This window comes from Vulpes lagopus, chromosome 3 (genome assembly GCF_018345385.1).
Source record: "Vulpes lagopus strain Blue_001 chromosome 3, ASM1834538v1, whole genome shotgun sequence".
NCBI lineage: Eukaryota > Metazoa > Chordata > Mammalia > Carnivora > Canidae > Vulpes > Vulpes lagopus.
This window is the reverse complement of record NC_054826.1, coordinates 105,565,899-105,579,128: the sequence shown is the minus strand read 5'-3', so window position 1 is coordinate 105,579,128 and position 13,230 is coordinate 105,565,899. Positions and strand designations below refer to the sequence as shown.

The 13,230-nt window shown below is 51.8% G+C and overlaps 1 long non-coding RNA gene across 1 annotated transcript; it reads left to right on the top strand.

The window, feature by feature from the left end:
* The first annotated feature begins 12,137 nt into the window (after positions 1-12,137).
* LOC121486459 lies at positions 12,138-12,679 on the top strand. Its single transcript, XR_005986638.1, has 2 exons — positions 12,138-12,218; positions 12,513-12,679. It is a non-coding gene; the product is annotated as an uncharacterized LOC121486459 (long non-coding RNA).
* Positions 12,680-13,230: the final 551 nt, after the last annotated feature.

Here is a 13,230-nt window from a genome sequence, read left to right as displayed (position 1 = left end):
GCCAATGTCTCTGCCTCTCTCTGTGTGTCTCTCATGAATAAATAATTTTTTTAATATTTAAAAAAATCTCTCAGTAAACTATGAATAGCAGGGAACTTCCTAAACTTGATAGAAGCTATCTACGTGAAGCCAACAGCTAGAATACTTAATGACAAGAAACTATAATTTTTCCCACTAGGATCAGGAAAAAGAAATGTCCTTTCTAACCACTCCTTTTTAATATTGTACTAGAAGTCCTTGCTAATGAGATAAGGCAAGAAAAGGAAACAAAAGATACACAAATTAAAAAGGAAGACCTATAACCTTTGTCTTTGTTCACAGGTGACATGATGTCTGTGTGGAAAATCTAAAAGTATAGACAAAAAATCCTGGAATTAGTAACTGATTATAGCAAAGTGGCAGGATACAAAGTTAATATATAAAAGTCACTCTCCTATATACCAGCAATGAATAAATGGAATTTGAAAGTAAAAACATGTTTCCATTTACATTAGCACTAAAAAAATGAAATAATTAGGCATAAATCTAATCAAATTTGTACAAGACCTGTATGTGGACGGCAGCAGAACTCTGATGAAAGCAATAAAAAAAAACTAAATAAAAGATAGTCCATGCTCAAATATAGAAAGACTTATCACTGTCAAGATGCCAGTACTTCCCAAGTTAATCTGTAGATTCAGTGCAATCCCAATCAAAATTCCAGCAAGCTATTTTATGGCTAATGACAAAGTGATTCTGAAGTTTATATGGAAAGGCAAAAGACCCCGAATAGCCAATGCAATACTAGAAAACAAGAACACATTTGGAGGACTGATGGTATCCAACCTCAAGACTTACTATAAAGCTACAGTAATCAAGACAGAGTGGTATTGGTTGAAAGAATAGGTAAATAGGGAATTGGAACAGAATAGAGAGCCCCGAAATAGACCCCCATATAAATATAGTCAAATAACTGGCAAAGGAGCAAAGGCAGCACAAAGGGGAACCTACACCCCTGTTTTTGCAGCATTATTTACAATAACCAAGGCATGGAAACAAGATAAAACAATGGATTAAAAAAAGTGAGACACACACACACACACACACACACACACACACACACAGGAATATTATTCAGTCATATAAAAGAAGGAAATTCTGCTGTTTGAGGCAACATGGATGAATCTGGAAGACATTAGCCTAAGTGAAATAAGTCAAAGAAAGAAATACTATATGGTATGGTATGTGGGATCTGAAAAAAGTCAAACTCATGGAAGCAGAGCAGTGGTTATCAGGGACTGGGGATGGAGGAAATGGACGGATGTTGCCTAAAGGTGCAAAGTCGCAGTTATGTACAGTGAACAATTACAGTATGTGCAGCGTAAATGGATACAGTTAATAAGACCATGTTGCATACTGGAAATTTGCTAAAAGAGTAAACTTCAGGTGTTCTCAACACACAAAGGTAACTCTGTGAGGAAATGATATGTTATGTAGATGGGCTGTGGTAATCATTGCACTATATATATGTATATCAAATATTGCATTGTACACCTTAAATATGTACAGTTTTTATTAAAAAATGATTTAAAAATGATTTTTAAGCCCCAGATTTCTGGGCTAAGCACCCAGGGGACGAAAAGCAGGAGTCTCGGCTCAGCATAAGACCTAGAGATCCCTGCTTGATATGGACAGTTTAACACTCCTTTCCCATTCAATTTTTCTATGGCACTATTTTTTTTTGTGATGAATCAAAAGACTCTTGTTCAGTCTTGCTGTTCAGAAGTGTTGGCTGAGATGATGAACATGAGATTCAGTGAGGAAAATGCCAGAATCCATCTGTGAGGGCTAATAGCTCATTCTGTTTTTGCATAAGTGATGCTGTGTCCCCCTTCATCTCCCTGCTGCCTGCTGCCAGTGCTGATAGCATGTCCCCCTCGGTGACTAAATCAACTGAGCGAGAGCCCTATCATGGCATGGCATGCTTAGCAGGGCGAAACTTCAAAGTCCTAGCATCCTAGTCATAGACTGCAAAGTATAGTTCTTTCCCAAGTTTTAGAGTGAAGCAGGCAAGCCATTTTTTTTCTATAGAGAAATATTACTCCTTATTATTCCACACTTAAGTTTATTAAAAATGTACACATAACAGTAAGAGTAAAATGAGTCCTAAGATCTAGCAACATTATATTGGCACCAGATACCTCCACATCTTAGAGTGAGTTCCAAGACTACCTAGGATCTGCTAAAAGATGAAGAATTGCTCCCAGCATTTGCGACCACCACCGTTGGGCTATGTTAGCAGCTGGAGTAGTCAGTAGAAAGCAAATTAAACAGAGTATAACTTTTATATCTTTGAATATATTTTTGATACACCTTTAACAAAGATGACTGACATGTTCAGGGGTGGTGAGCAGTGAGCAGAAGGCTGTTGGGAAATGGGGTAGTTCAAGGAATCTTACTGGGGACAGGCTGTTTGAGTTGGGCACCAAATCTAAGTCTCCTTGACAGGAAGGAGCAAAGAGCAGAGTCCTCTTGGAGGATTTCTACAGAAACCCTTCCACTTCATGGTTGCTTGGGGTCAGGGAAGACTGCAAGCACAGTGACTAGCTGTTGGCTAAAAACCACTCATAAGAAGGCCCTTCTCAAGAGTGGGGGCTGATATCTTTTAGGAACATGGGGGAAAGGGCCCTACTCCAGGCCCTGGTGACATTTGGCTTGGACTCTAGCCTATGTCCAAAGAAGAAGCACACATAGCGTGGGTTCACATCAGAATGTGGGTGCAGTAGGCTGAATCAGGGCCCCCAATGTTGCCCATATCCCTAATGGCAAGAACCTGTGACCTTATAGCAAGAGGCATCCGTAGATGTGATGAAGATAAGCATCTGAACTACTTGGGGGGTGTGTGTGTGTGTGGGTCTTCATAAGGGGAGCCATGAAGATAAAAACAGAGGAGAAGGTGATGTGACACCATAAGCAGAGACAGAAGATGGCTTTGAATATGGAGTAAGGGGCAACCAGCAGCCTCTAGATGCTGGAAGTACCAGGACAATCTCTCCTGGAATGTCCAGAGGGACCAGCCCTGTTGGTCCCTTGATTTCAGCCCTGTGAAACTGACCTAGACTTTGGATCTCTGAAACTTCAAGACAATAATTCTGTGCTGTTTTAAGCCACTGACTTTGTGGTTCCTGTGACCCTGTAGCAGAGAATGGACACAGGCAGGGAGAGATGCTCTGGGCTTGACTACCCCTCATCCAACCCTCAGGAGGCAGGAACTAATGACTAATTTGTCCCTGGAGGTCAGTGGGTGGAAGAAGCAGAAGTGTGGCCAAAGGGCAAACCTGTGCTCAGCCAAAACACGAGTAGGGCTGGGGTTCTGCCGTTTAAGGGTTCCATTTGGCCCGCGGTGGCCAGAGCTTTCCTCTCTGGGCTCTGTGTGAGGACTACGGCAGAGGTGGGTGCCTGTTGTAGCAACACCCCTCAGGGAGAAAATGTGTGACAGCCACTGAACAGTCCTGATGGCAGAAACTCCCTTCCCAAGAATTTTAATAATCTAGAAGTTGTTTTCCTTAAAATTAGGTGTCTAAGTATTAATTGCTTGACTAGGGATTATTTGGGAGCACGGGTTAAAAATTAAATTTATTTTGTCAGTTCCCTCTTTGTACCTATTACATCCCCCATCTGTGGGGGGGGCTGACTTCTAGACGGCTCAGGCAACTCCCCAGATTCGAGCGGGAGTGCTCCCCAGGCCGACAGCACACACCTCAGCACGATTGCAGCCAGACCTGCTTAAGGGAGGGTCTCTGAGCACATGCAGAGTCCCTCCATCCTCTACACACAGTCCAGGTCCCTTGCACATCCACACAGCTTGACTGCGTGACATTGAGAGGCTATTTTCACCCCACAAAGGACATGTATGGATAAGCCATTTTTAAGCGCTACAGTTGAGTGCAGCTGTGCAGAGTTTATAGCTAAATTCTGTAATTTGTGGACACAAATGCTCATTAGAATAGAGCTCCTTTAAAGTTGCCTTTAAAGGGTACATTCACTGGTTTGCTTAAAATTGGAGTCCAATTAAGAGCTAACTGGGTCCCCCACTGAGACTGAAAGGTACCCGTTCAGAGGAGACAATTGACACGGAATCTGGGAGAAGAGCTGGGTAGGGCTATTCCTGAACAAGGACGTGGTCGTGAACCCTAAACAATAAGATTTCTTCAATCTCTCCGTTCACAAAGTGTACCCAGCACATGATGCCCAAGTACCCAACACATACCCAGTGTTATGGAAACAGATAGTCAGTGAGAGCCTTCCTTCAGCTCATGTTCTGGTGGAGAGACTTAAATCAATCCTATAACATAAGATAATAAATGCAATGAAGACTGTAAAGCTGGTAGGGGTGGGGTACAGGAGGGGCTTTAGCTCCCTAGTGGGGTGGCTGGCATCAGGCTGTGGGAGGAGGGGTCACTAGATTGAAGGGAAGGACCCAGCCAAGTGCAGATCTGGGGAAAGAGCAACCACTAACGGTGTAGCACATGCAAAGACCCTGAGGTGGGAATTGCCTGGTGAGCTTGAGGAGCGGTAAGGAGAGCTGCATGGCTGGAGAAGAGGACCAGGGAGGGGTGGGGCTCAAAACCCCAGGTGCGGGGTGGTGCCAGACACGGCGGGCCTGATGTCAGCACCTCAGGGTGAGCATCCCCACAGTGTGGAGAACAATTTTGCAGCATTGAAAATAGGGCAGTTGCTTCCCAGTGTAGACAGGGTACTCACCATGAGCTGGGAGTGTCCTGAGTACTTAACAGAGGCTTTCTCATATGACTTCCCTGCAGGAGGCACAATGATGACCTCATATTACAGAGAGGAGTGGGGATGAGGGAGGTCAAATAATTTTGCCACAGTTCCTCAATTAACAGGTGGTGACATGAGGATCTCAACCCACGTTTGCTGTTACACACAGCACGATACCACCTACATCTTGGTTCAAACCCTGCTAGTGATGAGGAGCCCTTCACCTTGGCCCTTGACACCCTGCTGGGGAGCAGAGCATCTGCTTTACGGGACAGCCTTCCTTCCTAAGCCCTGCCATGGTGTAGCCTCAGACATGGCATGAGCTGCTTGTGGCCACACAGGTGCACGTAGCTGTGCAGAGCTCCCTGGGAGGTGGGACATCTGCTTTGCTCAGTTCTGAGGGCACCCTCACTGGAGGACACTGTGTGATGCTGCCTTCTGAGCTTCGCGGTACAGTGGCCCATGCCCCCCACAGTTGGGAGCAGGAGGAGAAGCATTGCTGAGAGCTGCTTCCCTTGCAGGGCTGCTGGTCTCAGTAGATTTTGCCTCCCGCACCCCCCAACCTTTCAGCTTAGCTAGAACTAGTGACCTGTGATGAGCAGTGTTAGATCCTTGGCCCCCCAGGTGAGCTCCCCTTGGACACTGATGGTCCGGGGCGAGTGCACTGTGCACCCAGAGGTTAAGGGGAGCTGTGAGTGGAAGGGATGCTGAAGAGCCATCTCCCTGTAAGAAAAGACATAGAAGGCCCCACTCCTGCCCACCTTCCTTTGCCCTGCTGGGAGGCAGCATGCCAAGGGGACTGCGCATCCCAGGCCACGCACAGCCGAGCTGGACAGCTCATCACACTGTGGTTGTCAGCTCCCACATCTGGCCATACTTCTCATCACTACTCACACCAGCAGCGATTAGACCCACGGTCACTGGCACCTGGAAGCTTCCAAACTGCCAAGGGTTGATTTTCCAGTTCTGTATGATCAGAAACAGCAGAAGCAGGACTGACTCAGAGATTCACAGAATGCAGGGAAAGCAAAGGCTTCCAGTGGGAACCCCAAAGTCAACAACACTTCTTCTAACTCATTCCCTCAGCTTCCGCCCTCCCACCAGTGGTTTAGGAGGCCTTCCTACCTGCCCCTTGGTTGAGCCTTTGCACAAACGAATCTCCAACAACCGCACATGCCCTGGGGCCGCCCCTGGGGCCCTCACAGCAGCCCTCCCGCCTAAATGCAGCTCCACACCAGCAGGCTGCAGGGAAGTGTGGGATCTGGCGTCCTTTCCCATCTTGTTTCCAATCTACATCTGGGACTGACCTGATGGCAACCAAAGGTCTGTGAGGACAGAGATACCCACAGGATGAGATGAGGAGATCCAGGAAGCCTGAGCAAGAGAGGGCATCACAGTCAAAGAGACAAATAACCAACTTCCATGAACAGTACAGCGAGCGACCTGTCACCACACTGGCTCTTAGGGCGGAGCAGGACCTGGTGGTGAGTGAGCTGATAGGAGGTGTCCACGGGAACACAGAAGGGACCAATGTCCTCCTGTCTAGCTCATCTCCTGATCGGATGCATTACTGGGGCCTCCCCCCTGCGCCCTTTATGACCGCATCTGGCTTCCCGCCGCAGTAATTGAAATTTGAAATTTGGCCTTGATCAATAAAGGCAGTGGAGAAGAGAAACACATTAAATTTTCCCAAGAGGGCAGACACAAGCAGAGATCTCTGCAGAGCTTTATTTGGACCCTTCTAAGGGAAGCAAACCCATCAGAGGAAATAGATGAGCAATTTCCCTTTCCCTGTGGGATTGACGCTAGTAAGTTTGTAAATGGAAAAGGCAGTCGCCGCCACCAGTCTTTACAGCCCCCGACTGCGAAGTGGGATGCTCGTCCTGTTGCTATCTTAAAACCTGTCTCAGGGGTGGGAGTACCTGCCTGAAATTGGCTTGGACTTAATTTTGCATGACGATGTAGTGAAGTGTGTCAGGAGGAGACACAAAGAAAATGCTGGCAAAGGCAAAGCGGCCGTAAGAGGGACCCAGAGCCAGTCTGGGCTCAGAGAAGCATAAACCGCAGGGCGGGCGGGGAAGCCAGACGGGAGTGGGTGTGAGTGCGGGTGTGGACGTGCTACTCAGAGAGACCACAGGGAAGCAGAAGCAGGAGAGGAGGCACAAGGCTGTGATTACACAAGGTAGACGTGGCCTTGAGGCTGTTCCTTTGCTCAGGTGACATTTGCCCTGCGTGTGATCTCTCTGTGGCTCGGCACAAGGCCAGGCACTGCCCGCCCATTCCTTCCCTTCTCCCCATGACGCCTGCCACGGATGAGGAACCACGGAAGTGAGGGCATAGGTCGTCTGGGATAAAACCCAAGGTCACCGCTACGGTTTCCCACAGCACACTCACACGCGTGCATGCGCACACACTTACACACACCCAAGCATGCCCACACGCAGAAACACACCATGCTCACACTCACATTCATGCCCTCCCTTCACAGGCACACACACTCACTCACACGCATCTGGATCCGGCCACAGCCCAGCCCTGGCTGGACCTGGCCACGAGTGAGGGCCAGCTTGGTCATCCAGGCCACTCAGATGTTCTGGCCCCGAGCCTGGTCCGTCCGAGGCCCTCAGAGGTGCCCTGCCTCTCGCAGCCCATTTCAAATCATAGCTGCTGCGATCCCCAAGAAGCCAGGATTTTAAAAAGCGGAGCAGCCTATTTTTCACACTTATGTAACACTTCCGTAGCACAGAGCAAATCGGAGCCGGTGTTCAGCGGCGTCTTCTCCCTGCAGAAAGATGCCCAGTCCCCCAGCACCTGTCACTGTTTCTTCTGACGGGGATCATGCTGGATGGCACTGGAGCCTCACTGCCCAGCACGGCTGCAGGCTGTCCCCAGACGGCCAGGCGAGCACATGCAGGCTGCTCCCGGTGCTGCCAGCTGACATCAGGATCCGTTCTCCCTGAGTCAGAAAGCGGGGGAAAGGCTCAGTTCCATACCTGTCATCTGTTGGGCTCAGTTTTGGGGAGAATTGTGTCCCTCCCTCCCTTCACCTACATGTACACTTGCACTCAGCCGAGCGCTCACGTAGCTTGCTGTGACACTCTCTCAGGGCCTAGGTGGCCCTGAGGACTCGTGGTAAACACAGCGCCCGCACGCTCAGGCGCACTGCTCCCAGTGCCAGGGTGTGACCCAGCTTAGAGGCATTTGCTGCCACCAGTCACCATGTGTTCCTGGGAGGCCCCGGAGCCTGCAGAGCGTTCAAGACCAGAAGCTGGGGGTCCCCGCTCTGCTCATCACCGTCTGCAGGGTCCCTAACTGCACCAGCCTGTCCAGGCAGCAGGGCTCATGCCAGCTCCCTAGGGAAAACTGCGGGACAGGTCACTTGTCGGAGTCTAACATGCAGCGAGTGGCATGTACTGGTCCAGAGGCCCTGGAAGAGGAGCAGTGGGGAGGGTGCCCTCAAGACTCAGCTGAGCCATGAAGGGGGTTCCTGTCTGTGTTGCCCTGGCTCTCCAAGGAGCACCCTCGCCTCCAGGCTCCTCCCACATGCGAAGGCTGCAGGAGACTGGGGCTGTCTCCTCCCAACACACATGCTGGGGAAACAGGTCAGAAGTGTCACCCGCAGGGGCACCTGGGTGGCTCAGTGGTTGAGCATCTGCCTTTGGCTCAGGTTGTGATCCCAGGTCCTGGGATCTAGTCCCACATCAGGCTCCCTACAGAGAGCCTGCTTCTCCTTCTGCCTGTGTCTCTGTCTCTCTCTCTCTGTCTCTCATGCATAAATAAATAAAAAAATTTTAAAAAGTGACATCCACAGAGGGAAAGAGCAATTGGGACACCAGCATTCACAGCCACACAATGAGGGAGGTGCCTGAGCTGGACAGTGGGGCCTCCTATCTTCTTCCAATGCCATTAGAATAGCCCTGTGCTCTGTCCTCTGACCCATGGGACCTCTGCATGAGGGGTGTCTGAGTGTGAGTGCCAGCTCCTGCACCCCAGTGACCTGTCAGCCACCAGCTGTGCCAGCTAAACGGGCCAACCCTGTGGGGGAAGCAAGAGTGGCGGGGGGTTGGGACCATCCCTCCCGAGCCTTTCCCATCTCTACCCACAGTCAGGCTAAGCCAGGTGAGCTGGATCTGTAGGGATGGGAGCAGCAGGGAGGGTCTCCCCAGATGCTTGCAGATGGGGAACCAGAGGATTGGGTTTGTGAGGGACCATTCCAAGTTTCATTTCCAGGAGAAGTAGACTGACTCGTGTGTTCCTCACTATCTCATTTGTTCACTTCATGTGTTTATCTACACCAGACTCTAAGGTCACATAGGAATTGTGGTAAAGCCCCCAAACTCTCTCATAATCCTGCTCCTGCCCCGGGCTATGGATGCCCCTTGTTACTGGTAAGAAGGCCTCATGGGGACCCAGGTGGTCAGCACTTTGCTCAAAATATGAGCTCAGCTGTCCTCAGGGGTACCTGCTCAGGAGTACCTGGCCCCACACATGACAGGGTCACCTGCCCACCATCCCACACCCAGTGAAAGGTCAAGACTACTGACAGGTTGTGTGGGAGGCAGTGGCTCCCTCTAAATAGACCCCTGTGAGTGATCATTAGAAGGAAAGGGGCCCCTAGGAGCCTTGGTGGTCTTCCCAGCCAGAGGGTAGAACTGCAATTGTCTGGACCAGCCCACATAGCAAAGGCCTGCACAGTGAAGAGAGCAAGCCAGCATTCTGAACACACCTGACTGTGCAGTTTCCTGCTGGGTAGCCCGGAGCTGGAGCAGCCCGCTGGAGAGGCCCATGCATGCGTCTGAGCTGGCTGCAGTCAGTACCATCAAGGTACAGAGGCAGAAGGGTCTGTCCTCCCTCTGCCCGGTCTGAGCATGCGGTGTATGTGTCAGTGTGTGTGTGTGGGGGGGGGCGGGTAGCAGCACCCCCACCTGCAGGAAGGGCAGCCCAGCCAGGAGAGCCTGGGGCGGACCGCAGAGGGGCCTGCAGAGGAGGCCTGGCTCTCACTAGGCATGTTTCCCTCCCAGATCCTTCTCTCTGATTTTATCCTATTGAGGGCTTGAGCTTTTACATCAAAATCCAAGAAGCTATTCCTCTGTCCTCGCTTCCTGCTGGCATCCTTGTTTCCCAAGGTACTCAGCCCACCTGCTTGGATAGAAGGATGAGCAAAGCGGTGAGCAGTGGCTGGCGGATAAGGAAGGGGAAACTCGGATGAAATCTCAAGCTAGGGCAGCCCAGGTGGCACAGCGGTTTAGGGCCGCCTTCAGCCCAGGGCATGATCCTGGAGACCCGGGATCGAGTCCCACGTCGGGCTCCTGGCATGGAGCCTGCTTCTCCCTCTGCCTGTCTCTGCCTCTCTCTCTCTCTCTCTATGTGTGTGTGTGTTTCTATCATGAATAAATAAATAAAATCTTTCAAAATAAATAAATAAATCTCAAGCTAAGTGTCTTGCTCCCTTTGCCTAGAGATGACACTGTATCTGATGCTCCCTGCCCTTCTGATTGGCTCATTCTGCTCTCTCATTTGCTTTGTCCCCACCTCGTCCCTGAGGAGAGTGGCCGGTAGCTCTCAGCATGTGAAGGCCAGGCTGTGGTCAGCTGTGGGTCTCAGCGGAAGCCCTCCCTTGCCTGGTGCTGGATGCACAGCAGGATGGGGCAGGAGGGGGCTGGCCTGTGTCCCTGCTGCCCTGAGCTCAGATAGCCGCTCTAGCTTCTCTGCTGCCTGGCCTGGAGGCTGCGCCCTCAGCCTGCAGCTCCAGACTCCAGACTCCTCCCACGCAGAGAAGGCTGGTCTGGCTCCTCTGGGCTGCCCGAGCCCTCAGACTGGAGACCTGGTGAATCAGTGCAGCAGCTGCTTCTCCTCCCCACGAGCTGTGGACACCAGGGGAAGCATCGGGGCCCTTGGCATGGCTGGGTCAAGTGTGATCATCCAGGCCCTGAGCTAGGGCCCTCTCTGCCACTTCCCTCGGGCAAGCAAGGCTGGACGCCACCGAGAAGGCCAGCTGGGCCCTGCCAAAGCCACCACCCTGTCCATGGACCCTCGGAGCTACAGGGCAGCAGAGAGGTGACCTGAGGAGGGGCCAGTCCCTGGGCGCCGCTGGCTCCGCTGGGCTCTCCACATCAGCCTGGACCGAGGAATCAGATTCTTCCTACAAAAGCCTTAGGGGATTGGCTGGCACTTGATGTCTTGGGAGATAAAAGGGGCAAATGCTGTCAATTATTTGTTTTCCTCAAATACAGAGAATGAGACCTACCCGCACACAGAGTGGGCTGCAGAGCTTATGTCCCCCCCACCAAGTAGGTGCTTCTGTTTTGCTGTGGGGAGCAGGTTGGGCTCATCAGAGGGTGGCCAAGCTCTGGCTCTGTTGACCTAAACCCTGGAGGGCTCTCAGGACCAGGGTCAGACCCCACCAACCCCACAACGGCCTGTGGGAGCAGTGGGCAGGGGCCAGGGGTCTGCTCACTGGTGTTTCCTCCTTCTGAGCCCTCTGTCCACTCGAGAACTTTCCGTGTGTCTGATGCAGAATCCCACATCCCTTGGGGTTCTGACCCAGGCCCTTGTAGCCAGGCCCACGGCAGCCCGTGCTGCCTCCCAGAGGCCCTGTCCGCTGCGCCAAGGCCCCTGAGGTCACCTTCTTGGAGACTAGCACTTCCATTGCTGATGGAAACTGGCCACTGACAAGTCCGGCAGGAGCCCAGACTGGCTTTTTGGGAGCAGAAGTTTGCGTGGGAGCTGGTGAGGGGGCAGCCGGGCATACCAGCTCTGGAGCTGCACGGAGAACCCCTCCCTTCTGCTGCCCCTGAGCTCACAGGGCCGAGCTCTGGCCTCGTTCTGGGGGGTCCCACCCTGGGGACGGTGCCGTCGGCCACGAGTGAGCAGTGACTGCTGCTGCCTCTGTCCGATGGAATGGCATGTATGTGTCTCTGCGTGTGTCTGCCTATAAGTGTCCGTGTCTCTGTATCTCTGTGTATCTCTGTGCATGTATCCATGTGTCTCTGTCTATATCTCTGTGTGTCGGTCTGTGTCTCTGTGTATGTATCCGTGTGTGTCCATCTGTGTGTGTGTCTACTTGCTCACGGGACAGTCAGAAGCCACAGCCCACGTCCTCCTCCGTCTGGCCTGCTGTCGGGGCCACAGGGAGGTCAGTGTCCTGGAAAACGAGCCCCACAGGACCTGTGACTCAGAGCCACTTCCTCCTGCCCCCGCCCGCCCCCGTAGCTGGAACACAGGCACCCACAACTCGAGCCACAGCCTGACTCACCCACCTGCTAGTCTCAAGCTGGATCAGGTCCTGGGAAGGGCAGTGGAGGACATGGGGAGGAGCCGCGAGGAGGCGGGTCCCAAGGTCTCTCAGGGCTTTAGCAATGCCCTCTCTTTCTGCCCAAGGCCCAGGCGGAGAGGGGTGACTGGTGGCTCCCGGACCTGATGCGCACAGAGCCACGGCTTTACATCCGAGGCTCCTGGTATGAGCATCTCACCTTTAATTTCTTCCCCAGTTTCTTTATGGTGATTTTCATTGGCAGGTTTTTAATGCATTCAAAAGTATTGGTCTCTTATTTTATAGGTAGAGCTCCTTAGAGCTTACTTAAGAAGTGCTTACTCCAAGGTCCCAAATAATTCACTGACACTTTCTAGGCAAAGTTCTTAAGAACACCCTGAATTTTAGTCCTGGATCCATGTGGAGCAGATTCTGTGTGTGTTGCGAAGAGAGCACCCCGCTTCCTTTCCCACACCCTGTGATTGCTCTGTTTTTGCAGGAAGGAAAACCACACAGGAAAAAAAGAGCAATCGGATCCCAAAACACCCTTGGAGATGGACAAAGGGCTCCCAGCCCATTCGTACACCCTGGGCGATGTGAAATTCTCCAAAACAAAACTGGAGTGGGATTGGGTTGATTTCAATACACTGTAATCTAAAGAATAAACACGAGAAGCCCTTTCTTCCGGGGATGGGGGCCGGGGGGAGTGTGCAGTTTTCACAATCAGCTGCATGCCATGGATGCCAGATTTTGGTGGTTTTTCTGTTTCCTTCCATTGACAAGGTCAGGGTAGGAGCTGAAGAAAGCTGTGTGTTTCTGTGCATGTGTGCCTGGGTGCCTGGCGTGGGCACAGATGTGCATGTGTGTGTGTGTGTGTGTGTGTGCGCCCGGTGTCTGTATGTGCTCGCCTCCGAGTGTGCGCATACATGTCTCTGTCTGACAGAGCTGCTGGTAGATTTTCCACTCCAGACCCAGCTAGGCTCCTTCTCCATGAGTGTGGAGACGCCAGGCCCCACATCTGTGTGCCCCGGGGAGTGGGTGAGGGTGGGGAGCCAGAGGGCAGGCCCGGGGGGCCTCACAGGGAGCATCTGCTCCCAGAGACATGCTATTTTTCCCTTTGGAGGCAGATCCCATCTCCCAAGCTCTGGGGGGCTTCACACTGAGTCCAGAACCTTCTCTGTTTTAGAGGCAAGAGCAGGTTCCAGGCCTGGGCAATG